Source organism: Xenopus laevis, chromosome 4L (genome assembly GCF_017654675.1).
Source record: "Xenopus laevis strain J_2021 chromosome 4L, Xenopus_laevis_v10.1, whole genome shotgun sequence".
Classification (NCBI taxonomy): domain Eukaryota; kingdom Metazoa; phylum Chordata; class Amphibia; order Anura; family Pipidae; genus Xenopus; species Xenopus laevis.
Genome location: NC_054377.1, coordinates 148,842,933 through 148,860,462, shown reverse-complemented (window position 1 = coordinate 148,860,462; position 17,530 = coordinate 148,842,933).

The following is a 17,530-nucleotide window of genomic DNA, read 5'->3' as shown; positions in this document are numbered from 1 at the left end:
CTAAAACCTATCGAGGTGCAATGTTAGCCAATGGGGAAGGTCCCCATAGGCTTTCTAATGTTTTTTTGGTCGAAGAAAAATCGTTCAATCGATGGATTAAAATCCTTCGAATCGAACGATTGTTTGCTAGCATTCAAATGTAAATTTTTTTCACAAATCAAAAAACTCTAATACAAAACTTCAGAAAATAAAAGCAATCGAGGTCCTGTAGAATCAATGGGAGCTGCACTGATCCTATTGGACCTTTTTTAGGCATTTGGACATTTAGAGGTTTTCAGATTTTTGTCGCTAGTAATTTTGAAAAAAATATATAAATTTCTGAGATGTTTCCAAGGTTTTATTATTTAGCACTTCATTGAGCATTTTTTCAGTTTGCATGACATTCCTGGTTTTAGATAAAAATAAGTTTATTCTTGGTTTCAAAAACCACTAAAATGTTAATGTAGCTAAATGGGCCTCCCCCTGTATTGGTATGTTTCTATATAAAGATACCAAGATCTTTACACAATAAGTCAGGATCCTTTCATAGTTATTTTACTGGACTACAGGTAACATCTTTTATATATTCGATTTTTTGATATATTACCACTGAACAAAGAAAACACTGGAATAAATACAATGGGATGAGTCATTAAAACAGCCAGAGAAAATATAAAAATATATTTGCATAAATGTTATGAGATGGAGTAAGATTTATTAGCTTTTATATAGTTTGTGGGTAAATTGTATTAAAGTGGAGTTCAAAAAGGAGAGAAAAGAAATGAAGCCATTGATCAGTCACCTGTAATGGGACAGTTCATTCATCTATCATATAATGCAGATTCAGCCACGCAGATGAGGAATTATATGGAAGGATCCAGATGTACGTGCTGCTGAAACAGCACAGTCACATAAACATAATCTCATTATTTACTTGGCAAAATAGCAAAAGACTGGCACATTCACAAGCTAGAATTTTCGCAAGAAAATAAAAATAAGGAATAAGAAAATGTATTTGTTAAAAAATAAGATTATTGATTTAAAAAACATTACAAGGGGACTCCTCAATTGACCCTTCGCCTTCAGTCATCCCATTGAACCCCCTTCTTACATATCGTAATGAAACACCAGGAGCCAGAAATGGCCACAACATTTATTAACATTTTATCAAATAAATTGGACCTTGCCAGCCTCACCCCAAGGCAATATTCAAATCCAGAATTCCATAAGGGATAGCTACTATGCTCTGCCGCTCCTCACTTGAGATCAGCACTATGTCATTACAGCCACCATTAGGCGGCCCCTACCTACAGAGATGATGGCCCCAAACTCTGCTACGAGCAGGAGCTGCATCTCCCACTATGAGAGAAATTCAGCATCCCTGCTGTCAGAATCTGAAGTATGTGATGATAGGAAATCCAAGTAGGCTGTTACCCAGCACAATCAGTAGTAGGGTCTGTATCAATCAACCCACTGTGCAGTAACAGGAGAGAACCTCCTTTCTCCCTCTTCTAAATTTACCTGTGCAGTATTCTGGCAAGGTCCCACCGCTGCTGTGACAAATAAAAACATAAAATACATTAACATATAGCCACAGTTTTGATCCAAAGGAAAGCAAAAAAAAAAAACCCAGCCTGAAGCCACTGCCAATTATGCCTCAAGACGGAAAAAATTCCAAAGGCGATCGGAAACATTCCATGGATCAAGCATTTGACATTCATTTTACATGAATAATAACATCTAAACGCTCTCATGTTTATACTGTATAACAGAACCAAAACCACAATATAACATTACCTGCATGAAAACATCCACATTCGCTTATTAACAGATAATATGAGAACATAAAGAGAAACTCCTGACATTTCACAAAATATGCAAAAAAAAAAAAAAAAACAGGGGGGAGCGTGGGAGGGTTGTTTCTACCTGCTCAGAAAATAAGGAAGTGAACTGCTTCTTCTCCTGACATCACTTCCCTCTCATTCTCCACCCCCAGCCCAGCTTTCCCCTGCCTTAACTCATTCCTTCTCACCAAATCACAGCTACATCTGATACTGTCAATCTTTAAGTACAAACCAGTGTAAACTGGCTGCTGGTCATACAGATCCCTTGTCATGCAGCCCCTGCGTTTATAGCTCCATTTTTACTTGTTGTGGTGAAACGAGTAGTAACTTAGTTCAAGGTGGTATAAACATACATAAATTGTGTACTTATTCTTTTAAAATTAAATCATTTGTATAATTTTTTGATTTCATGAACAGGTTTCCTATGTTATCAAATTTATAAACAGGTTTATATGTATTTTTATAAAGTAATTATAATAAATTCAGATCTTATCCTCATTTGTATTTTTAAATATAAACTCGTGTCATTTTTAATGTAATGTGTCTGACATGCATGGTTCCAAAAATGGTGTTTTTTTACATACACGTGGCATGTGCTGCTGATGTGCCCATGTTATTACACAATTAAGCAATAAGGCAAGCAAGTTGGTGAAAATTTGTGGAGAGGCTTTAGTACGGGATTCATGGTCCAAGAAGGCAAACAAATTGGTGAAAAATTGTGGCGAGGCTTTAGTGCAGGATTCATGGTCCAAGAATAACTAGTTATCAAAAAAGGGTCTCCATAAAGTGGAATTATTAACCAGTCACCACTTAGGGGAAGTGGCCCAAGTGTAACACCCTGAGACCTCAGCATTGAAAGCGGACAACTGAAAATCAATTTGGAGCAGGCACTCAAATAAAAGCAATCTTCCATCAAATAGTTAAAGTGAAGTAAAAAGCTTTATTGTGTCCTCTTTTTTTTTTTACTTCACTTCAAATATTTGATGGAAGATTGCCTTTATTTGAGTGCCTTCTCCAAATTGATTTGCAAGAATAACTAGTGTACAGATGGTAAATATGTTGGGATTTTAGTTAATGAGCAGCCTCTTTGACTAGGGATGAGCAAACTTTTTACGGCTGAGACGATTTTGCAATTAAAGTATTTGCCTGCAGCCAAAATCTCTGTGAATTTACTCTAGAATTTTACCATGTTTTGTTTTGCTGGGAAAAAAAATCCTTGATGTTTTACACAAGAAAATAAGGCAGAATCAATGCTGCACTAGAATTTCGCAATGTTCTTTCACTATGGGAAAAAATCTAAGTTTTGTGTTAAAAAAAAGGACAATGTCATTATTTTGCATACCTTGCATTCCACATCAATTGGATCTGAGCCCTCCCCAGTCCGCCCACTGTCTGTCCAAGAGGCTGTCCAGGCACCATGTTTGGAAGACATAAACAATTTGGGAGCCCTTTTTGTCTATTAATTGTAATAGTTGTAGCATGGTGGAAAGCTAGGGCAATGTATGTGTGTGTATATATATATATATATATATATATATATATATATATATATATATATATATATATATATATATATATATATATTTATTTATTTACAGGTATAGGATCTGTTATCCAGAAGCCTGTTATCCAGAAAGCTCCACATTTCGGCCATCTCTCATGGATTCTCTGCAATAATAAAAGACTACCTTGTACTTGATCCATATACAATTAGTCTTCATTGGAGGCAAAACAATCCTATTGGGTTTATTTTATGTTCAAATAATTTTTTTAGTAGACTTAGGGGCAGATTTATGAAATTGAAAATTTGAATTTTTAAAGGAGAATTTGGAGTTTATTTTAGCTTAATTCGACTAAGGAATAGTCCAAATGAAATCCAAGTTTAAAAAAAAAAATTGAAGTTCGAATTTCAAAATTATCATGTCCTGTCCCTGCACTATGCTGACCTGTCTTGCACGAGTTGCATATTTTTGCACTTGCAATTTTTGACTGTTGTCCGGTACATCTATGTTGTGTGTAGCACCATGGCCCTAGAGGAACGTTGTTTCGGATTCGATTCAAGTTTGCAGGTTGATCCTATTCATTTATGGCAGTTTATGGGAGTTCTTATGAAGTCCCATAAACTCTAAATTCAACCCTTGATAAATATGCCCCTTAAAGTACAGTATAAAGATTGAAACTATGGAACAATCTGCTATCTGGAAATTCCGAGGTCCCAAGCATTCTGTTTAACATATCCCATACCTGTACCAGTAACCAAGAATAAGCTCTAACACATATTACATTTGGTTGCACCAGCTTTCTAAACTGTGACCAATACTATGAGCTTTTTAGACTGCTAGAAATATGCAGAATTAACCATAGCATGTGCCAATGAAACTACAGTTTTCCCGCAAGAAATCTAGGTTATTTTGGACCATAATCACCCGCTTAGGGCCCCCCGGCAGTCCGTTCGCCACTGAAAATGCGGCCAAATGCAGCTGTACGGAGGGGGAGGGGCCCGGCTGCGCGTCACGCACCAGGGCCCACCCCCCTCTAGGATCGCTACTGACCATAATGCGGTAATTCCACCAAACAATGCAGCTTAACCACTGGCTCCAGTTTTTTCCATCAAGATCAGCTGAGATATGACTTTGGAGTAGCTTGGGTTCTGTCCGTATCAGCAAACAAATATTAACAGTGAAAGTAAAAGACAAAGTCTAATGATTAAAATCAAAAAATAGAAAATAAAGCTTCTGCAAAGCAAATAATTTGTTCAGTAAAGTCTTCCATCCACGGCCCATTCCCAAGTGAATAAAGAGAGAAATAAATTGCTGAAGATGGGCACAGGTGCACAGATGTGCACTTATGCAGTAAATAATAAAAATGCCAAATGCAGTAAAATTAACCAGCAATCTGCTTGCAGGTAACAGCGTATATATATCATATTCTTAGAAATCAGCATCTCGCCATATTTTATAATTTGACCTAGAATGTTACTTTCAGTGAAGCAGAGAATGGATTAAATGGATGCCATGTGATGGCTTTTCCAAGTTTCTTTTGAAAGTCAATAGAAAAGTTTCACATTCAACGTGATCATCTGCACATTTAAGTCTTTGGTAGGAATATATTCTGTGTACAGATGTGAAAATTTCAAAAAAAAAGGGGAAATGTACCTTATTTATACACTGTGTTTTTATTCACTATCATTTTCTATAAATGTGGCAGTTATTCTTCTACATGATTCTTATTTACCTGCATGTTGTATTTTTATTCTATCTGAAAGCTTCTATACCTTTTCTTATCAGACCAACAGAGATTACATTATATGCTGCTACTCATTCTTGAGACTCTTGTCTTAAACTGGCCATAGATGTAAAGATTTTTGAAAGATCCGATCGTCATCGTGACACAACGATTATCTCAAAACGATCGTACGAATTGTCCATCAACTAAAAAAACCATTTCAGGCGATATTACCAGGAAAACAAAGGGGAGCTGCCTGCTTGTCCCTGCAAACATAGATAGATTGCACTGGGACCGATAAAGATTTTTTAACCTGTCCGATCAATTTTCTGAAAGATGTCGGCCGAAAAATCGTAAGATGTACGATCGTTCGAATCCCACTAACCGCACGATAATTTTGAAGGATTGGTCGGACTTCGCTAAAATCGGTCGTTCGGCAAGAGAAATCTTTGCGTCTATGGGGATCATTACTCCAGAATCAAATTCTAAAGTGTTAGTGCAAAAATATCTAAAGTGGTAAAGGTATGGGATCCATTATTCAGAAACCCATTATCCATAAATCATTAATCAAATAACTTTTAAAACTGATTTCCTTTTTTCTCTATAATAATAAAACAATAACTTGCACTTGACCCCAACTATTTAATTGACAATTTTTGAAGGCAAAACAATCCTGTTGGGTTTATTCATGTTTCAATAATTTTTTAGTAGGCTTAAAGAATGAAGATACAAATATTGTAAATAACCCTTATCCAGAAAACCTCAGGTTCTGAGCATTCTGGGACTCAAGTCCCATAAATGTAGAGGAAGAGCCCCCCATCAATGAAGGAACTGGTTCCTTTACAACCTCACAGTATTTGTACACTTGGGTTTGAATAAGAGCAGTAGCTCAACCCACACAATAAAACAAAGTCATTTAGATCAGAATATTTACATGGATGGGATAATAGAATATCCACCCACCCAGCAGGAACAACTTACTTCTGCACCATCAGAAGCATGGAGAGAAGATGCTACGGCAAGTTATCTCAGTTGTATGCCAGTTATTGCCAAGTTAAAGAGGTCAGAAGTCTATCATTTCAGGGAGGCCCTTTTATTAAAGATCAAATTGTAGTGGTATTAGAGCTTTTTGAAACCACAATTAAACTAATTTTCTCTAAAACGAATGCCGTGAAAGTTATTAAAAGATATGAATATAAATAGTACAAACTGGAAAAAACACTGCGCTACAATGTCTGAAAACCTGTAAAATCTCTAAGAATTTTAGTTTTTAGGACAATTACTAGCAAAAAAAATCCAAACACCTCTAAAAGTATAAATGGCAAAAAAAAAAAAATGTTCAGTACGATCCATTGACTTCTATGGGACCCAACTGTTTTTAGTTGCTAAAGTTTTGTGTTCAAGTTTTTCATGGTTTTTACACTTCATAAATCTCAAAATTATCGGAGTTTTAGCAAAATTAAAAATACACAAATTTTATTCAAATACAAATTTTAAGAAATCTGAATGTTAGTAAACAGGCCCCTTAGAGATGTTTTATTGAAGAGACTGTTGGACGACATCAGGGCTAGTTGTCAGCACTCACCAAAGTAGTTTTTTATTCCGTTGCACATCACACTGTGACCATGGCCACTCAAACACTTTTGCTTGTAGACAGCACCACTAGTGATGGGCGAATTTGCGCCGTTTTGCTTCGCCGAAAAATTAGCGTATTTCGCGAAACGGTGAAAAATTCTTGAAACGGCGCTGGCGTCTTGTTTTTGGAAAATTTCGGAAAATTATTTTTTTTGACGCCGGCGAATTTTTGCCGTGAATTTTCGCGGGCGTTTCGCGAATTTATTTGCTGGCGGCGAATCTCGCAAATTAGTCACGAATTCGCACCTGACGAATAAATTCGCCCATCACTAAGCACCACAGTAAGAACTTTTCTTAAATAAAGGGCTGTGACCAAACAACAGCAATGTCCCTGACCTTTTGTTAAGGTGATGAACCACACCAATCATTTTCAGGAGCAAAACATGTACAGGGGATCATCCATAACTGATTAAATTGTATGCTACATTTGTGTGGCCAGATTTTATGACCAGAAGTTAGTATATAGGTGCACAGGGTGAAAATACATCAAAATAGTGACCCTTTTTTTACATGTTCTAAAAAATAATTTGTATTAGTAATTTTTTTTTTCTAATGACATTGTCCCCCTTTAAAGCTTGGATCTTTCTTTTATTAGAAACTTAGTTATTTTCCCCTCCCCTCCCTTTTTTAATAATATTCTCTACTTGGGTGTTTCACCTGCTGACATGCTGGCCTATTTTTTAAGTTGTACAGTATTAGAAACCTATTTTTCTTTGATATTAGTTATTTCTAGGACCGAATGTGCAATATTATTATACTATATTCCATCTCCAGTAGCTATTTATCAAAGGTGATGTAAAGGATCCACAAATTATTAAAGCCATGCTATTAGGAAACCCAAAATGTATAGTGCTGTAGCTAATAAGGTGCAATTTTCAGCAGAACCTACATTGTGAAATAGGTTAACCCTAGTTTTTCAGAAATCAGGAATACATTTGTATAGAAATCAGATGCGTTCTGTGGATTTTACTGGATGTTGTACTTATTTAAGGAACAGTGGCACTAATTACCATGGATCAAGGCCACGATCAGCTCATGTTGTGTAAAGCATACGTGAAAAGAAAAAAGGCTTACATATTGTATTTCTTTAGGAAATTGCAGAATATAATGAAATGATTATGTGGAATATAGAATTATTCAGACAAAGTCCACCGAGTCAGTTTCTATGATTTTTATCTAAATGAGAATCAGGTACTTGTTTCCTGGATTTGCTTATGTACATTACCGCATCTCAATGGAAACATGTTCAAAATAAATATGAAATGTAATCATCAAAAGCTTTCTAAACCTCAGGATCTCTTCATATTGAATCAAGGTTATTATTTTAACATATATATAGGGATGGGTGAATTTTTTCGCCTTGTTTCTCCGCAAAAATGAAGCCCATAGACTTGTATGGCGGGCGTGCGCCAAAAAAAAAGACGCGCGTCAAAAAAACATTTCACCGCAGGACAAATTTTTTTTTGACGCCCATAGACTTTAATGGGCGGCCTGCGACAGTTTGCCGGCAGCGAATTTTTGGCGAAACTAAACGGGTCAAATTCGCCCGTCCCTACATATATATATATTTATATATATATTCAGCCAATGTGGGCCGAAACGTTGGACACAGAAGGGATGTTATTTCATTATAATTAGCCTTGGAGTGCCCATACAACCCCTTTTGTGTTGCTGCTATTCCAACTTTAACTATGATCGAGAGGAAGGCAATCATAATGCCCAACTGCAAACAACATCCCTTGCTAACCCTTACTGAATAAAATAAATTGAATGCAAATTAGTAATCGGGAACATATGTAAAAGCTCCTTTTAGGCACAGATATGTCTTTCAATAAAGTAGTCGTCATCTTTACACACAGCAGGAGGTTCACTGTGCACAGTTTCAACCATACAGATAGAATTCCTAGGCATTCCACTTCACTGAATAGGGATCCAACATCAATAGTTTGAATTAAATAAATTCTCTTTATCATACAACCAAAATTATACAATACAGTCTTACATTATGGACCTTTTTCAACCCTTTGATATCATTATATGATATTTATATCATTGTTTAAGGCAACTTCAACTGCTTCCCAGATAGAGGATATATAGATTGGTAGATAGACAGAATGATAAACAGACAGACCAACAGACAGACCGATTGACAGACAGACAGACAGACAGACAGACAGACAGACAGACAGACAGACAGACAGACAGACAGACAGACAGACAGACAGACAGACAGATAGATAGATAGATAGATAGATAGATAGATAGATAGATAGATAGATAGATAGATAGATAGTCATGCTGTTAAGTAAGTATAAAATTGAAGATTTATTTCTGCTGTAAATTAATGATGGGAGTATGTCTTTACTGTCATTAGTGCAGAAATTAATAACACTAAATTCAAATTAAATTATACTCATCAGTCTTTTAGTATTTTTAGATGATATCATACATTGCCACACTGACAGTTCAATGTCAGTCCTGTTTGCTAATGAAACAACCTATAAAGGTATTTTCCTAAACACAACGGCATTTCCATCAACCCTGAGGTTGATAGACTCCCTAAAAATAAAATGATCATAAATTTCATATATATTGTATATAAATTAAATATTTTTAATGGTAAGTTTTATAATGTTTACATCTTTCATTATGTTAACCAAATAATATGTCCACCTTCCTCCCCATTCCTGAACACTTCCTGGTTTCATTGTATAAGGAAGTCAATAGTCTTGGAAGCATGTATTTATTCAGCTCCTTAAAAATGCTCTTATGGGATGCTGGGAGGAGGACATAATCTCTATATAATGTTTACAGTCTCTGTACAACAGAGAAGCCAGTATTATGCGGTAATCTCCAGTCATGTTTAAGGTAACAGTTCGCATTTATCCTACACCATGACTGGTCATAATGTGCTACACAGCTGTATCCTATTTAACACAACTAGCTCTCCTTGGTTAAGATAGACACCATTAAGGGTCATTTATGAATGCAGTGCAATGTGCAAAGTGCAATATTCTTACCCAATTTCCCCTGTTTCTTATCATATTTGACCCACTCCAATTACATACCTATGTGTTAAAATGGAAGCAACAGTGGAGGCACATGCAACTTGTCAGAGGGGACTGCATCAATTCCACTAACACACACCTGTTAAGACTATTGACACACCCCACTATAAGAACCCTGGAATTACCATCAAATTCAGGTTGTTGGTAATTCCAGGGTTCCCCAGCAACTATAGATGCACTGGTGAATGATTTCTCAGAGTAGACTGGATAGGGGAATGGCACAAGTATATGGAAGTGTAAGGAACATTACACATTCATTCAACACACTTAGTTTAAGTAACACCAATAAACACATTTGTGTCCATTTTGTGCACTTTTGGCTGTGTTCATAAATGACTCTTAATCCAGTGCTCAATTGTTCAACTACTCTAATATATTGTAAAAAGAAATAAGATTGTTCAAAATTGTTCAGTCAAGAATCTCTCATGTTGAACATTGGGCATATATTTATGGTTGGGTCTCCTTCGGTTGCAAGTCGAAGATTCACGCCTTTGACACCAATACAAGAAAAATGGCAGCAACTTCTAGATAGAATCCAGTAAAATGTTATTTACTGATATGGGTTAAAAGCAAAAATAGCAAAATAAACCAAAAAAAACCAAACAAATATCACCACTGTTGTTGTGCGACTCTTTTCCTACATCCAATACATGTGATTGACGTTTGCTGACCATGGGAACTGCACCACCAAGCAGGGAACATAGGAGAGGCAAGGAGGTGCGGCAATCCACAATATAGTCCCAGAAAAGGAGATCAAAGAGAAACTCAGGACTTTTTAATAAAGATCCTGGACTGTGGGCTGGGACTGTCCCGCAGAAAACGCACAAGCTGGGAGGTATGAAAATAGTCCCTGCCTGCTTGCTGAGATTGTGAGACCTGAGACTGAAGAAAACAAGATTGAAATACTTTATATAGTGCAAGCAAAGTTTATTTTGCTTAACAAGCGCAGGAAATCAGATCTAACTGCAACCGTATACATTGGAAAGCCTCGGGTAGTTGGCCATGAACTCACCACACGTCAGCGTCTTCATTTTCTTCTATGCCGGACTGAAAAGGAAGTTATGAATCTGATCTGGAACTAAGATAACAAATAATATGTACAAAGCAAGATAAAGCTCCTCTGTCCAAAGGACTCTTACTCAGCCCAAGTTTTCTCTCCATTGTGTTGACATTTTTGTTCCAACATCAACAAGAATTTTTTCTCTATAAAATAAAAGCAATTAAAGATTTTCATAAACCGAGTGATGCCTTACATTGGAGGAGCAACTGCACTTTTATGCTAGTGATGCAATTAAACATTTGTGAGTATCCATTACTTACACATATATTTCTAAAAAAACAAAAACAGTTAAAGGGCAACTAAACCCTCCGGTGGAAGAAAAAGAACACACCCCCTAGTAATTGCACAAAGAGGTGTAACTCGATCATAAAATGACTACACTATATATTACTATTTTTTTGTTGTCTATCCCTGAGCTTATAGCACTGGTTTTCTTCCTACAAACGAAAGACTATATTGCGATTCATCTGAAGGAGAACAGATTTTAATACCGGCAAAGGGAGCAAACTGCAGAGTCTCTGGACTTTATTTTGCGCAAATAAATATCATCACTGCTTGCCTGATGTGTTTCTGGTGTCCCTACCCTTAATTATGGAAATATTTACATATTATCTGATTGACAGTTAATTGTGGGACTGAATGAATGCACTAAATAGTGTCAATACTTGTCCTTTATTGTCCCTATATGTTTACTTCCCAGGTTAACAAGGCTGACAGATGTAGATAGTTTTTAAACCCCATAAACAATGAATATAATGGTGCATCTTAATCCACTTACAGAGTTCCAATCCCACCCCATGACACAAACATACAGACCAAAATTCACTAAAGGACGAAGCGCCTAACGCTAGCATGAATTTGCCAGCATAGCGCAATTTCGTTAAGTCGCCGATTCACTAACGGACGCTGGCGTAAGTTCGCTAGTGTTACTTCGCACCCTCACACCTGGCGAATTTGTGCAACGGACGTAACTACGCAAATTCACTGACATGTGCATTTTTATGAACGCTACCTTTTACGCCAGACTTCCTTCGCCATCTCAGACCAGGCGAAGTGCAATAGAGTAGATAGGGATTGCTTCCAAAAAAGTTAAACATTTTTTCTAAGTCCCAAAAACTGCTGGCGTTTTTTCTATATTATGGGTGATAGGCTGAAAAAGATCGAAAAATTTTTTGGGGCTCCCCTCCTTCCCCCCTACATTTCCTAACTCATGGCACCTTAACTATACAGTGGGCACGTGTGTAGGGAAAAATAAACATTTTATTTGATGTTTTGAAGGTTTCCTAGCCATTTGTTGTGCTGCTACATATAACTCCATTGTAATTTTAATTTCGCAACGTATGCAAATTAATCATCGCTATCGTAACTTCACTTCGCTTAGCGAATCAACGCTAGCACAACTTCGCAAACCTCGCAACCTTACGCTACCCCTGAGTGCAACTTCGGATTTTAGTGAATTTGCGGTGCGCTGGCGAAACTACGCCTGGCGAAGTGCGGCGAAGTTATGCCTGGCGCAACTACGAATCTTAGTGAATGTCCCACACAGTCTCCAGTATTTCAACCTATGCTGTGCAAAGAGAAAATATGGCGATGGGTTTTAGTAGGTACCACCCTTTGCTATTTAGGGGAATTCTTGGTATCCAGAATGTTCAATCCCTAGAGTAAAGCAAGTCTATAGAGAAATAAAATAACAGATGCTTATACTATTGATAGGGGATCCAGGGAACCTATGGGGAACTAGTTCTTAAATACACTTAAAAATAAAAACAGACACTTAAAACTCACAAGTGCCAAGCAACAGCTTTCTGTTGGAAGTGTCCAAAGAAATTCTATCAAAGTAATCATTATGTGTCTTCTGAGGTCTCGGCGATCCAATTCTTTCACCTGCCAGCTTCGAAACATCCAGCTAATACATGCTAAATGGTGCCTCCTCCTTTTTCATGTGAACATAATACCTGCAAACCAGAAAGCAGTTGTATATTACATTAAGTACCAGCACTTGTTGAGAATTCCTCGTATTCTATTGTCCTCAAGATACTTTCACAAGCTCAAATTTGAAATATCCAAGCTGCTCATCTCTAATGTAAACCTCTTTAAATAATCATGTGCTGATTTTTTTTTTCTACACGGCTCTTTGTATTTATAATCCACTTTGATGTTTGATGTTTAGAATTTGTCAAGTTTCAAAGGACAGTGGGGTTATAAATATATTAGGCTTATATACATGTGTGCTTGAAGGGTTGCTTTTTTTCCCACCATCTTATTCCTTTGTAGAAATAGTTCTTTATTGATAACAATCCCTGGTGACTTATAGGAACATCAAAGTAACAGCCTAAGGCCCATAAGGAAACTGGTATAAACATGCACACAGTTAAACTGTGCCAATGCAGTTTTTTGTACTGTGTGTCTCTCTTTAGTCTAAACTACTTCAAGAACTCATAGGATTTTTCTCAAAAATCAACAGGGTGCTCACACAACCCCTTGTGGGTGTTGACTGTCTACAATAATATTGTATTATCAAAGAATGCAACATGTAGAAAGAGGCAATGGAAATGTAGATAAGAGTTCCCCTGTACTGAGCACAATTCAGCTAACATTTTAGCTCCTAACATTGCCCCTAACATTTCCTCTAGCAAAATGACTACATAATTATTTTTGTTTAGGGGCCAATTCATAAATGTTTATTTCTCTAGATCGTACTTTAAGTCAATAGAAGTTCCCTTTCTTTTCTTGCAAAGATCTGCCTTGTGTCCGTGGTTTTAGAGGTTTTTGGAGATCAAGATGTTCATTGTCATATGGATTGATCATTCACAAAAAATTCAAGGCTTCCATATTTTTGTTTTGAAACCCTGTTATCAGTTTGAAAAAGTTAGAGGCGAATTTACTGTATGTTCATGGTTTAAGAGGTTTTCGGAGCTCAAAATGTTCGTCATATGAATATGTTCGTTCACAAATAATTCAGTTTTTTTTTTTATTTTTTAAGGCTATTTTTGTTTTTAATTTTTTATATTTGGGTCTTTTAAAAAATTACAAGGCATTGGTGATTTTAGATTTAATCCTAACATCTAAAACCATTAAAATGAAAATGTTAATAAATCAGCCCCTTACTTTCCTAATAAAGCAAACAAGATGTCTGGTATGAACCATTAGATCAGAAGAGCGCCCATTATATATTTTATGATATGTATTGCACAGAGACATACTATATTCAAAATATACTGTATCTTCACAGGTATTGTATAAAGGAATGTTTATTCATGTACTTGTTCTTTGGAGATTGTTAGCTTTTGGATTCACAACATTATTAATGCACTGAATTTGTTGTTCAATTCATATTCAGAGTACTGATGAATCTGTTGCTGCTCTATGAATAAAATATAATAAGGGATATTCAAGAGTGGCCTATTTTTGAGTCACCCCAGTGCTCAGATGATTTAATTGAGATAACATAGCAATATTCTATCCAGTTCTTTTCAGTCTATTCATTAAATTCATCCACCTCTCTCTCCTTTTAGTTAAAGAAAAAGAGCAGTAGAATAAATACATGGCGAAACTTGGGGAAAGCATTTAAGCTATTTGAAAAGAAATATGATATTTAAGAATTAAAGACTGGCGCTCAACTCTATCTCCAACTATACATAATGAGGTACTTTCCTTTACACATGTTTGAAGTAGATTCATATTTTTTAGTCTTTAGTTCAGAAGGCAAAATAGAAGGAATTGGAGTCCATAGAAACCTTTTCTATTGCTGCAGAGATGAATATGCAAAGAAAAATACATCCCAAAGATACATTATTTCCATCCACAGGATCTTGTCTATCACAGCCAGAAAATGCACATGTTGAAAGCTGACACTATATCCCGTTTGAATATCTTTACTCTTGATGCCATTGTAAGTTAAGTTGTGAAATATTTACCCAGTTTTATTAAGCAGCTGAAAGGTGAAATAAATGAAAACTTCAAGAAATGACAAAAAACATTTCTCAGGGCACAGTATGAACTTATTGTTGAGGTGGTAAATTTATATTTTATATTTTAAGTTTTGGAAACTCTCTCATGAATAGTCTAGTGTCAGAGTTTCAGAGGTTTTGGGACCAGAACTGGGGAATGTAATTGGAAGCTCTTATTTTCTATACATAATTAGTAGGAATAGTAAATGTAAAATCACTAGGAAAGGGGGCAAAGGGCAATCTCTTATGCACCCTGAGTGACTCCTATCCTATTTCTCTTGTTCTTCATCCTGTAGCTGATAGATATAGAGATAGATAGATAGGGGCAAATTCACTAAGATGCGAAGTTGCGCCAGGCGTAGTTTCGCCAGCGCTTCGCAAATTCACTAAAATCCGAAGTTGCGCACAGGGGTAGCGTAAGGTTGCGGAGTTGCGCTAGCGTTGTTTCGCTATATAAAGCGAAGTTGCGCTATCGAAGGCTAATTTGCATACGGCGCGAAATTCAAATTTCAATGGAGGAACACGTATCTGCACTACAAATGCCTAGAAAACCTTCAAATCTGCAAATAAAATTTTTATTTTGCCCTACACATGTGCCCACTGTCTAGGTAAGTTGCCATGAGTAAGGAAATGTAGGGGGGAGGAAGGGGAGCCCCAAAAAATTTTCGATCTTTTTCAGCCTATCAGCCATCATGTAGAAAACACGCCAGCGTTTTTTGGGACTTAGAAAAAAAATTGACTTTTTTTGAAACAATCCCTATCTACTCTATTGCGCTTCGCCAGGTCTGAGGTGGCGAAGGAAGTCTAGCGTAAAAGGTAGCGTTCAGTACACTGCGCAAGTTAGTGAATTTGCGTAGTTTCGTCGCTAGCGAAGATTCGCCTGGCGTAAGGTTGCGAAGTAACACTAGCGAAACTACGCCAGCGTTCGTTAGTGAATTTGCGCAGTAGCGAAAATGCCAAACGCTAGCGAATTAACGCTAGCGTTCGGCGCTTCGCGCCTTAGTGAATTTGCCCCATAGATAGATAGATAGATAGATAGATAGATAGATAGATAGAGACAGATGATAGAGAGATAGATAGATAGATAGATAGATAGATAGATAGATAGATAGATAGATAGATAGATAGATAGATAGATAGATAGATAGATAGAAAGATAGATAGATAGATAGATAGATAGATAGATAGATAGATAGATAGATAGATGATAGATAGATAATAGAGAGATAGATAGATAGATAGATAGATAGATAGATAGATAGATAGATGATGATAGATAGATAGATAGATAGATAGATGATAGAAAGATAGATAGATAGATAGATAGATAGATGATAAATATATGATGATAGATAGATAGATAGATAGATAGATAGATAGATAGATGATAGATAGAGAGATAGATAGATAGTTAGATAGATAGATAGATAGATAGATAGATAGATAGATAGATCAATGATAGATAGATAGATAGATAGATAGATCAATGATAGATAGATAGATAGATAGATAGATAGATAAATGATAGATAGATAGTTAGATAGATAAATGATAGATAGATAGATAGATAGATAGATAGATAGATAGATAGATGATACCTATGCCACAATCAAGTACAAAATCAATATTTGCCTCACCAAATTGTGTGCAAATGTTTGTGCATTCACACACCCTTCAATGATGTACTATAAAACTGGCATTGCCTCAAGCACCTATTGGCACAATATCAATACCAAAGTGGGCCCACAGATGAGCAGAGGTAGACATTAGCAATCTGATTGTGCTATTGTAATGTGCACAGTCATTCGTCCATTTTTTGGGTTTGTAGAGGGAGTGTAGAAGAATCTAATAAGCCTTGTCGAATGAAGGAGACACGTGACACTAAGGTGGGTATTTACTAAAACTCGCATTTATCTAATTTGTTTATTAAAACAAAGTCAACCTAACTCCCATCCATGAATATAACTCGAAAAATCATCTTGAAAAAGTCAGTGCCATAAAACGCCACATCAAAATCGTGCATGAATCCGAATCATGCGACTTTTTCAAATTGACGCTTTGAAAACTCGAATTGTTACCATGACAACGTTGTCAAGAAACATCTTCAAGGACATCTGCTATTGACTTCTACATGACCTCGACAGGTTTTAGCTGGAGTATTTTTGAATACGGATTTTTAGCAGCTTTGGGGTATAATACATTTTTAAATTTGTTTTGGTTTTTTCCTCTAAAAATTTGAGTATTAATAAATAGGCCCTTAATTCTACTTGTGGCCATTTATTCTATATTTGACTCAAAATTAGTTCACAAATGCATGGCTTAGAGCAGGGGGCACCCAAGCTTTTTTACCTGTGAACCACATCCAAATGTAAAAAGAGTTCCTGAGGAACACAAGCATGAAAAACTTTCTGGGGTGTCAAAAAGGGGCTGTGGATGGCTATTTGGTAGCCCTATGTGGACTGGCAGACTACAGGAGGTTCTGTTTGGCAGTAAACATTCAAGCGTGGTCTATTCAACCAAAACTTGCCTCCAAGCCTGGAATTAAAAAAATAAGCACCTGCGTTGAATCCACTGGGAGTAACCTCCAATGGGCTGGGGAGAAACATCTTGCTCATGGGCCACTGGTTGGGGAATACTGGCATAGAGGAAAGAAAAACACATCTTCTTACACTCAAGTATCCCACCACTTCAATTTAAATAAACATCATGTGTTCCAATTGGAATAGTTGGTCCTAGAGGTAGTGGAAAAGTCCCAGAGAGGTGGAGACA